This window comes from Mesocricetus auratus, unplaced genomic scaffold, assembly GCF_017639785.1.
Source record: "Mesocricetus auratus isolate SY011 unplaced genomic scaffold, BCM_Maur_2.0 Super-Scaffold_100676, whole genome shotgun sequence".
NCBI classification, from domain to species: domain Eukaryota; kingdom Metazoa; phylum Chordata; class Mammalia; order Rodentia; family Cricetidae; genus Mesocricetus; species Mesocricetus auratus.
Window position 1 is genome coordinate 182,966,742 of NW_024429266.1, and position 10,149 is coordinate 182,976,890.

The 10,149-nt window shown below is 48.4% G+C and overlaps 1 long non-coding RNA gene across 1 annotated transcript; it reads left to right on the forward strand.

Moving 5' to 3' along the window:
• Positions 1–66: 66 nt before the first annotated feature.
• LOC121136703 lies at positions 67–4,490 on the forward strand. Its single transcript, XR_005873763.1, has 2 exons — positions 67–191; positions 842–4,490. It is a non-coding gene; the product is annotated as an uncharacterized LOC121136703 (long non-coding RNA).
• The last annotated feature ends 5,659 nt before the right edge of the window (positions 4,491–10,149 follow it).

Genomic DNA, 10,149 nt, shown 5'->3' on the forward strand with positions numbered 1-10,149 from the left:
GATTGATGGGGCCGCTGGCCAATTGGAAGACTGGGGGCGCCAGGTGCTGCAAGAGGGGGGGTAGGGAATCAATGCGAGTGGGGAGCAGGGGCGGGAGAATGTGTTAGGCTTTTTCCCCTGGCTGCAGTTTGGAGGAGCAGAGAACTGCGGGGGCTGGAGAGGAAGCTGGAAAGCCATGGAGGGGGGAGAAGGTAAGGGGGACATCGGAAGACCTAGCTGAAAGCCCGGAGGTGGGGTGAGATCAGGAGACGTCAACAGACTTGCGGGTGGCCAAGAGAGGCAGTGTTCACGTCACCCACCCCCAATTCTGCATTAACCTCTTTTCACAGCCCGTTCCATCAGCTAGTCCCTGCTGTGTGCTTTCTGGGAACCAGCATGAACACGAGATATTCTAGCTTTTCAGTTTCAACCCAGGGCCCCGTGGGAGCCAGAGAAGGGGCGATGAGATGAGGGAGGACTCCCTGCACCCCTTTCTGCATAGTTCACCAGCGTCTGGGATGTTAAGCTCTCTTTCCTACTGCCTACAGTCCCTGACTTCCCGACCTTAAACCTTAAACCATGATGGAGCCGCCCTACAGCTTGTGAAGCCAAAGACAGGAGTGTTGGCCAGTTTGGGAGAGTAGTGGGCAGCTGGGGGCAGGGTATACAAGGATTTCAGTAGCTCCCAAGCCATTGTGATGCTGTGTCTTCATAAAGATTGGCGGGTGGCGGTATCCAGGACTCAGAACTGAGAGGGGAACCCAGGGTTTTACCAAAGAGTGTAAAATCCTGAGCCCTCCCTGCCTCCTCTTGAACTCACCACTCAGGAGCTTCAGCCACTCTCTCTTCATTCCTCTCACAGGCCTTGAAGACCATGAACACCAGTTTAAGGACCACATCAGCCAACTGTGAGGGAACTGTGTTGGCCCCTGGCCTTTCTTAAACGCGTCTCCTGGCTATGGGCTGTCCTTACCTCCTTCCCTCACACCTCTAAATAACCTGAAATATCCCCCTCACACCCCGACGCAAAGACTAAAGCTAGAATTCCTCGTAACTGCTCCACTCTGCCATACCACACAGGGCCTCCAGAGGGAGCCCTCCTCAGGGTTCCCAAACCTGCCGGAAATGGCCAAAACTGACACTTGGGAAGAAAGTTCAAGTTTTGAATGACTGACAGCTCCAAGGTCATTGCACAGGAAAAGCGGAGGCCAGGCATGACTTTGTCAGGTGCCTGACTCTCCTCAGGCTGCAGACACCAGACCAGAACTCATCACTTGGGGGAGAGGGGTTGCGGGGGTAGTGGGAAACCTCTCACTGCCACAACCGCCAGCCCTGTAAAAGCCCTGGTTAACCGAAGCTTACCACCCTGTGTGGAGGCTGATCTGGAGTCTGTGAGCCTCTCCTTCCAGACCGCACCCGACCTAACCCTCAGTCTCTTCCAGTCTACACTGAAAATAACGTCTCCCAACCTGTTCCAGAACCTGGGGGTCCTCAGTAATGACCTCATCCTTTCAGACTCCTTTTACTCCCCTTCCTCCCACCCTCTTCCTCCTCTATGCCCTGCTGAAAAGCCACGTCAGTGCAGAACAACACCCTGCCCGCCTGAGGGATTAGGATCCATTTCCCTCTGAAGCGCTGCCCCTTCACAGCCTTGACAGAGCTGTTGCAGGCAGCAAGCACCTGACTAGCCAGCAGAGCCCTCGTAAGATTCAACCCCCCACAGACATCAGTGTGGCCCTGAGGAAGGCAGTAAGGCTGAGGTCGGGTAAGATCACCCACCAGCATAACCGCATAATGGGGAAGCCTCTTGGCTCTGGGCACACATTATGGAATTTGAGACTTTGAGAAGGATCTAAGGACGAAAATGCCAGGTACTGGAGAATCTTCTGGGGCTTTGCCTGCTGTAGTGCGACCCACTGCCGGGAGCTTTGAGGTGAGCTCCGAGTCCACGCCATGCCTCAGGACATGGAGGAAAAGGTGCAGGGCGGGGAGACGTTGGAAGTCACTAGAGACACAGCACCCTTCAGCTATAGGACAAAAGGAGGTAGCTGCCGTGTCGTCCAAACTCAGCTTGACCCAGCAGGGACCAAGGGAGAGATTGTACATTGTCTCGTTCACCGTTATGAGTCTGGAGCCATCAGTATCACCGATGTTTCCTTGCCCGTAACAGCCAGTGGCAGCATAGATCGTGAGCCTCCACTGGTTTGTGGTGTTCCACGAAGCACGGACATCCTCAGGGTCTCTAGCAGCAGCATGGGCCATGGACCACAGATGTCAACACGGCCTTAGGTAGCAGCACAGGCCGCACACATCAAGATGGCCTCTGGTGGCCAAATGGACCACAGACAAGAACATGGCCTCTCATGGTAACATGGACAACATGGCTTCTCGTGGGAGCATGGACCTCTAACATTTCCTTCTACTCTCCCATATCTACCAGTCACTACGAACTTCTTCGATTTTTCACAAATGATTATCATTTATCTATTTGCTTTTAGAGCAAGATGTCAGGCAGGTATCTTAGTTGCATCTTCTATTGCTTTGATGAAGCACCATGCCCAAAAACAAGCTGGTGAGGAAGTAGCTTATTTGACTTACACTTCCATGTCCCTGTTTGTCACTGAAGGTCGGAACAGGAAAGAAACAGGGCATGCACCTAGAGGCAGGAGCTGACGCAGAGACCACAGAGAGATGATGCTTACTGTAGTGCTCCCCATGCCCTGCCAGCCTGCTTTATTGAACCCAGGAAAACTGGCCCACTCTCAATGGGCTGGGCCATACCCCTTCAATCAGTAATTAAGAAAATGCATTACAGGCCCGATGTGGGATGTCCTGTATGCTGTGAATATGTGTTGCTTTTATTGGTTGACGAATACAGCTGCTTTGGCCCATGGCAGGGCAGAATACAGCTAGACCAGAAATCCAAGCAGAGATACAGAGAGAAAGAAGGCAGACTTGAGAGAAGATGCAAGCATCCACTGAGGAGGCAAGACATGTAGAAAATGAGGTAATGCCACGGCCACGTAGCAATATATAGATTAATAGAAATGGGTTAATTTAAATGTAAGAGCTAGCTAGTAATAAGCCAAAGCCATAGGCCAGACCATTATAATTAATATTAAGCCTCTGAGTGATTATAAGTGGCTGTGGGACTGCCAGGCAGGACAGAAGGACTCTGGCTACAAATGGTGTCCAAGGTTAGACTCTTGAGTTTCTATAAGGCCTATTTAAAGCTTATAAAAGGGCTTCTAGACACACAATAATGGAGCCAAAAACAGTTCGTAGTTGATGTCTGTTATTGTGGGCCATAGTGCAGAACTGCATCCCCAGCTGCAGCATGGTGGACTCTGAGGTCTTTCACAGCCACGGTACAAAAAGGCTCCTCCCAGCATGGCCTGCAGGCCTGAGAGCACAGCTGAGGGGCTAAGAGTCCAGCCACATGCTGTATGGTGGGCTCCTGAGGCTGTTTCACGGGCCACTGTAAAGAGGCTTCTCCCAGCTGCTATCTACAGGAGGTAAGCGTGATGCTCACTGCCAACTTTGCCATGCTGGAAAGCCTAATGGGGTGGAGCCAGCAGCCAAAGCTGCCACTTTAGTCCTAGTCATGTCTGCTTAGCAGTTTAAAGCAATGATCCGAAAAGGATTACAATAAAGAGAGATTCAGACAAAAAGAAATTACTGAATGGGTCACAGTATGTTTTAAAAATGTACATAGGCTTGAGAGAGGAAAAATGATAGAGACATAGATTAAAAGAACAATATAGAAATAGAGTAATAAAAATTATAATGAGCCACATAAAGATGAACATACACAGAGAGTCTGGATTTTGTATATTTATGTTTTCTTTCAATTTATTGACTTAATGGGCTAGCTGATGAGAGGCATGTGGTAATTGGACTACTAAGTCAAACCAACATGTTGTATGATTGGTCCATCTCAACCAGAATCCTTGAAACTGCTGTGGATGTTCAATGACCTGGGTCATTGTTCCCATTGGAGACCTTTCAGGGGATCTTGTTCAACCAAACCATATTAACCTGGAAGGAACCCATAGCTTCTCATCTTCTGTGGAAACAAAAGCAGAACCTCTTTTGCAAAGCAATATATCCTTAGACTTAACTTTTAAAGTTAAGATAAATTTAAATGATAATGTTGGGTGACTGTCCAGGCAGCCAGATGTCTCTGTCATTTCTAGAGTTTTGGAAGATGCTTACAATGCACTTCCTGTTTACTTACGTAATATTATATCCTTCTGGGGTCTTTGATGGAATTGAATACTAGACAGTTATAATTAAAGCTTTCCTTGTTTATGATAGACAATAATTTAGATATAAAATTTTAGGTTCACAAAGATAGGATAGATGATAGAGTATTTTCTTTAATTTTGCCAAATATAAACAAACTAAATATTATAACTGTAATTCTTGCTTGATACCTGTTTTGCTATCTGTAATTTTACAATGTTAAAGCTGAAAACTACCTTTTAAATTAGACAGAAAAGAAAAAATGATGTGGGATGTCCTTCTGTATTCTGTGACTGTGGGATGTCCTTCTGTATTCTGTGAATGTGGGATGTCCTTCTGTATTCTGTGACTGTGGGATGTCCTTCTGTATTCTATGAATGTGGGATGTCCTTCTGTATTCTGTGACTGTGGGATGTCCTTCTGTATTCTGTGACTGTGGGATGTCCTTCTGTATTCTGTGACTGTGGGATGTCCTTCTGTATTCTGTGACTGTGGGATGTCCTTCTGTATTCTGTGACTGTGGGATGTCCTTCTGTATTCTGTGACTGTGGGATGTCCTTCTGTATTCTATGAATGTGGGATGTCCTTCTGTATTCTGTGACTGTGGGATGTCCTTCTGTATTCTGTGACTGTGGGATGTCCTTCTGTATTCTGTGACTGTGGGATGTCCTTCTGTATTCTGTGACTGTGGGATGTCCTTCTGTATTCTGTGACTGTGGGATGTCCTTCTGTATTCTGTGACTGTGGGATGTCCTTCTGTATTCTGTGACTGTGGGATGTCCTTCTGTATTCTGTGACTGTGGGATGTCCTTCTGTATTCTGTGACTGTGGGATGTCCTTCTGTATTCTGTGACTGTGTTGCTTTTTATTGGTTGATAAATAAAGCTGCTTTGGCTTATGGTGGGGTAGAACATAGCCAGGTGTGAAATCCAAGCAGAGAGACAGGGAGAAAGAAGGCATTGTTGAGAGAAGACACCAGCATCCACTGAGGAAACAAGACATGTAGAAAATGAGGTAACTCCTTGGCCATATGGCAATACATAGATTAATGAAAATGGGTTAATTTAAATGTAAAAGCTAGCTAGTAATAAGCCTAAGTCATAGGCCAAACAATTATAGAGAGAAAAGGAAGGAAGGAACGAAGGAAGGAGGGAGGGAAGAAGGAAGGAAGGAAGGAAGGAAGGAAGGAAGGAAGGAAGGAAGGAAGGAAGGAAGGAAGGAAGGAAAATGCCAGGTACTTTCCCTTGGACAGGGTAGATGAGCAGGTACCTCCTAACAACGTGAGCCAGGAAAGCAGCCCCTCCAGCCCAAGCCGGGGACAAAGACAAGCAAAGCAGGCATGGGATCCCCAAATAGCAGTCTCTGGGGCCAACAAGCTCCTGCGCTCCCCAACTCCTTCCCACTTCTTCCTTACTCCTCTTACGTTTGTGATAGAAGAGTTTGATTAGTTTACTTTTTCTTTTAATTTTTTAAATTTCCTCCTTTGATTATTTTTCATGTAGATGGCTGTTTTACCTGCACATATCTGTGCACACCACACCTGGTGCCTGAGGTCAGAAGAGGGTATCAGGTTCCCTGGCACTGGAGTTACAGACAGTTGTGAACTGTCATGTGGGTGCTGGGAATTGAACTTGTGTCCTCTGGATGAACAGAGAGTGCTCTTGACCTCTAAGCCATCTGTCTCTCCAGTCTCTCCCTTGCCCCTTCTCAACATCAGTCACCAGAATCAAAAGTGCAGGCCAATGAGCAAACATCTGTTCATCCCGGAGCCTGTGACACTGGGTCTCTGGGTCTGTCTGCCTTTACCTCCTGTGACTGACACTGGGTCTCTGGGTCTGCCTTTACCTCCTGTGACTGACACTGGGTCTCTGGGTCTGCCTTTACCTCCTTAGCCACAGTTTCCTGACATTTTGCCTTCCTAGTCTTCTTTGCAGACGGAGTCCCCTAGCAATCCTGACACCAGGGCCCCAGCTGGATTTTGCTCTTGGCTGTCTTCCTCTTGCCTGTACTCTCTGGGCCCAGTCAACTGCACCCACGCTCTCCGCTGCCATCTGTAAACTGCCCTTGACATTTGTTCCCCAGCCACAGCCGTCGCTGGAGCCCGAGTGAAGTTCTCAATTGTCTGTGTTTGTGTGCCCAAGGTCAAGTCTGAATTCATTGTCTTCTGGGGCCCAAAGTTCCTCTACTTTTGTGTTTACTGTGTCTGTGGATGTCCCTTGTTCCCTTACTGCCACGTCCCCTCCCCTCCCCAAACCACATCCAGAATAACTTTCTGCACTAGCCAACATGGTAGCTATTTGGCATGCAGTCAGTCCAAATGGAAATGTGCTAAGTGTAAAATACATACCACATTGTAAAATAGTATCAAAAACATGCCCAGTTTCCTTATTGTTGAAAATTACAGTATTTTGAATAGTTTATATTACACAAAACACATTCCTAAAGTTAAATGTACTTGTTTCTCTTCTGTCTTCTAGCAGGTCTTCCTAGGATGTCTTACGTATGTGGCTTACATTTCTGTTTATTTCTATTGTATGTGGCTGGCATTTCTGTTTATTTCTATTGTATGTGGCTTGCATTTCTGTTTATTTCTATTGTATGTGGCTTGCATTTCTGTTTATTTCTATTGTATGTGGCTTGCATTTCTGTTTATTTCTATTGTATGTGGCTTGCATTTCTGTTTATTTCTATTGTATGTGGCTTGCATTTCTGTTTATTTCTATTGTATGTGGCTTGCATTTCTGTTTATTTCTATTGTATGACTCTCTGCTAAGTGTCTGCTGCTGTCCCTTCCTTCCTAAGTGAGGCCCTTGCTTCTCACCTGCCCCAAAATGGTCCCCAGTCTTAATCCTCCCTTAGCCAGGCTGCACAACCTGGAGCTGCAGGGTCTATCTAAAGAGTAAAAGTGACCATGTCCTTCCCAGCGATGACTCATTCCACTCCAGATCAATGTATCCCTGTGACCTCCAGGAGCATCTGCCTACCTTCCGGCTTCTGTGCTTTTTCTATCCTTGCTTGAAATTCTCCATCATGAGCCATGCCTAGTGACACGGGCTTGTAATATTTGCAGGCTGAGGAAGGAGGACTGATTGCAAGTTCAAGGCCCCTCCAAAGCATCGAGCAATGTCTGGAAGATGCTGTCCCCATCTTCACCACCCGGCTCCCCAGATTCACCCTCAGTTACCCTGCCCCTCCTCTGCTCTCCTCACGGTCGCTGTAGATAACTCAGCCCCCAAATCTCAGGTCTTTGTGATTGGGGGAGGGGAGTCCTGTATCAGAGCATCTCTCAGAAGAAATGGGCTACAGAAGTCACAGTGGGTTTGTGTCCTGTCTCCAATTTCTCCTTCATCCCGCCTTTCCCTATGGATTATAGTCACCTGGGAGGAGGAGCCACTGGTAGGTACGGGCACATAAAAGGGAGGTTCCCAAGTGGGACTGACATAAAAGGGAGGTTCCCAAGTGGGACTGGCATAAAAGGGAGGTTCCCACGTGGGGCTGGAGATGCTGGTTAGAGGGAGAGAAGCTGGGGAGGGGACACAAACAAGCGTGTCTGGGAACAATCCCGCCAGTGAGGTTGTATCCCCTTGACCACACCTAGAAAGTTCACTGCTCCACCCCACCGTACCCTGCCCAAGAGGGTGGGTAAGAGCCAAAGCACTTAGAGGAAGTTTAGAGAGGAAGACACAGAGTGATCAGGAGGGCCCTGGCTACACTTCCACGATTGTCCATAAATCCCACTGGAGAGCTGGAGACCGCCATTCCATTTCCCTGGCCCAGCAGCCTTCTGTTGTGGGATAATATTTTGGCACACTGTGAAGATGCTTCTTTGCCTTGGTGTCTTCTGCTTGGTTTAATGAAGAGCTGAATGGCCAATAGCTAGGCAGGAGAGGATAGGCGGGATTTCCAGGGAGACAAAGGAAGAGGAGCATGGAGACACCAGCCAGACACAGATCAAGTCGAACATAGAGAATGGGGAAGTTAAAAAAAAAAAAAGAAAAGCCACATGGCAAAGTGTAGATTAACAGAAGCAGGTTAATTTAAGTTATAAGAGATAGTTGGGGATAAGCCTAACCTAAAGGCCACGCTTTCTTAGTTAATATCTCCATGTCATTATTTGAGGGCTGGTGGTCCCACAAAGAAAAGTCCTCTACAACCTTCATTTTCCAGGAAAAGATGAAGATTTGCAACACTGGTACAATCCCCACTTTTCAAATGCCATAGCGGCCATTTCCTGGAGGATTAATGGAAGTCAAGGGCTTTGAAAGGGAGTGAACTGCCACTGACCAGACCTTTCTCTCCCTATTCCCCCGCATCTCTCATGTGTCTGTCCCAGGAACTGACTGTGAGGGTCTTCAGGAAGGTTCCATAGCCAACGACCTCAATCCAGACCTGGATTCAGCCCAGACCCTGCCAGGTCAGGATCTTAGCTGGACCACTGACTCTCTCTCAGTCCCTCCTCACCCTCCCCGTGGTTAATCTGTAGCCTGTAGTCCCCAGCCAGAGCCCTTTCTTTTTTATTTCTCACTGACCAACAGTGACCACCACCCACTGCCAGGACAAGCTCTGATCTCCCAGGTGACAGAGGCAGACAGGGAAAAAATGACCACTCTCTGTTCTCTCCACCTCATTTGGCCCCTGGCTCTCCTTCTAAGAGAGAACTAAGCCATTGGGGGAAGGGGGCCCAACGGTAGTGAAAATGCTATTGTGAGGGACCCTCTAGGAATCTGTGGCTGGGTTCAGGAGTTCAACCAAAAGCATCTGGTACAATATCTTTTGTGGCTTTGTTTTGTTTGGGGGCGCACAGGTGTGTGTGTGTGTGTGTGTGTGTGTGTGTGTGTGTGTGTGTGTGTGTGTGTGTGTGTTCCAGTCCATGAGGTCAGAGGGCAACTTTCAGGATTCAGCTCTTTGTCTCCAGCATGTGAGTCTCGGAGGGTCCTCAGGCTTATCCTATGAGCAGTTTCGATGGGGCCCTGGCAGAGTCTGCTCATTTGTCTTCATTGCTCAGAAAATCTTACATGTTCACCAGAACAAGATCCAAAGCCATGCTCACAGAGACCCACAGACTCACCTCATCCATAGCTGAGGACATGCATGCCCCACGCAAGGCTTGTACAGCCCTGGTGGAAGCCACAAGCTTCCCTTGACCTCCATGGCTATGTGGGGAACCCTGGAGCAGCAAGGGGGCCTGAGGTAGAGGAGGAGATAGCAAACACAGGGTTGGGGACAGAGCCACATGTTACGTTTGGGTTGGAAGTAACAGTATGGAAAGGACAAGCAGGGACACCTGTAGAGACCCTCTGCTTGCAAGCCAACAAGGCTGGGGACGGAGGACAAGAGGGACAGATGCAGACCGAGCAGCAGTCAGTTAGGAGCCTCAAACCACCCACACACTGAGGATAGAGAGCTATTCCACTTGTGGGCAGCAGAGGGCGCAACTCCTGCAACTCTAGTCCATACACTGAGGACATACCACAGCCCACACATACACTCCTCCTTTCCAAACCCGCATACAGCATCGCAAGACAATGTCCCTCCTTCAAATCGACCCCCATTCATCCTTACAAGGAAGAGACAGTTGTCAGGGGGATCGACATTCGAGTAAAGAAAAGGCAAGAGAAGGGCCAAGGGCCAGGTAGGATGAGTGGCATCCCTGAGGCTTCCTCAGCATGGGAAACTGCGGAGTTGGCTTTGCTTGCTCAGAGCCAGGGATATTATCAGGAGTCCTGAATGCTCATCTCCATAATCTATGGAGTGGCTACGCTGACAAGCTGAGCCTCTGCCCCCAGACCCTGAGGCCAGGTTGTCTGACCAGGAGCGGAAATCGGCAGCTATGTCCTCCCCACCCTTGGGTCTCATTGACCAGGACTGGCCAGGGCCAGCTGTGTGGGCAGCTGTGTGTATCTAGAGTTTTTTCTTTTTCTTTCT